Below are 1,196 nucleotides of genomic sequence, written 5' to 3'. Positions count from 1 at the left end.
GGGTCTCGTTTTAAATCTTGGCTCCATCAGAAAAAACAGCCCTGTGATCTTGGATAATTTACTCAATCGCTCTGTACTCAGTTTTCTTATCTGTAACATGGAGATACTGGTATCTATCTTGAGAGGTTGCTCTGAGGATTATCATGTTGTGTTTAAAGCACATGTTATTAACAGGGAACATGAACATTTGCAGTCTGGTGGCGGCCTACTTCACTCACTACCAGACGTTATCTGTTGTATCCTGTGGGTACTGTATTCTCCATTTACTTCTGCTTGGAATAGCCTGATGCTGGGTTCACAGAGCACTCTCATAATTCTCTGTGTGGTGGAGATGGCAATATATAGCATGTTGGTTAAAATTATGAACTTGTAAGTTAGGCTTGTTTGTGAACCCCTGGTCAGCTTCTGCTGTGGTGTGAAGGTGCCCCTCTCCTGCCCCGGAATTGTGTTGAAACTTGATTGCCAATGTGGTAGTATTCAGAGGTGTGGCCTTTAGGCTGTGATTAAGTCATGAGAGTGGAGCTCTCATGAGTGGAATTAGTGTCCTTGTAAACAGGTTGAAGAGAAAGCCCTGGTCCCTTTTTGTCCTTCCTATATGTTAGTGTACAGTAAGAAAGCTCTGTTTTGAAAGCAGAGATGAAGGCCTTGCCAGACACCACATCTGCTGGAATGTTGATCTTGATCTTCCCAGCCTCCAGAACTGTGAGAAATGAGTATCTATTATTTACAAATTACCCAGTGTAAGGCATTCTGTTATAGCAACAGGAACAGATTAGGACAGCATCTTACTGTGTGACCTTAAATAGGGCATTTAACTTTCCTGAGCCTCAGTTTCTTTATCTACAAAATGTGGAAAATTAGAATACCTATCTCATAGGGTGGTCTTACAGAAGAAAGTGTATATAAAGTACTTGGCACAGCACTGAGTAGAGTAATGAATAGGAAAATGTTTTTATTATTTTATTGCTATGACGATGTTTCCATCATTATCATCATCAACTATATAATGATGGATGGCTATTGCACTGTCTCCTCCCTCCCCTCTTCCAGGGGGACATTTGGAATGTCTGCAACAGTTTTTATAGTCACAAACTATGGGGTGTGCTACTGGCATCTAGTGGACAGGGGCCAGGAATGGTATATTTAGATCAGTTTGATATAAATTAATTTTCTTTCTTTTCTTTTTTTTTTTTTTT

General features: G+C 40.2%; 1 protein-coding gene across 1 annotated transcript in view; it reads left to right on the top strand.

Moving 5' to 3' along the window:
- The window catches only part of MAGI1 (membrane associated guanylate kinase, WW and PDZ domain containing 1), a 741,784-nt gene that overhangs the window by 256,263 nt on the left and 484,325 nt on the right, over positions 1-1,196 (top strand). The gene's annotated exons all lie outside the window — the stretch shown is intronic.

Source organism: Mandrillus leucophaeus, unplaced genomic scaffold (genome assembly GCF_000951045.1).
Source record: "Mandrillus leucophaeus isolate KB7577 unplaced genomic scaffold, Mleu.le_1.0 Scaffold210, whole genome shotgun sequence".
NCBI lineage: Eukaryota > Metazoa > Chordata > Mammalia > Primates > Cercopithecidae > Mandrillus > Mandrillus leucophaeus.
The sequence above is the reverse complement of the archived record's forward strand: the minus strand, read 5'-3'. Positions and strand labels throughout refer to the sequence as shown.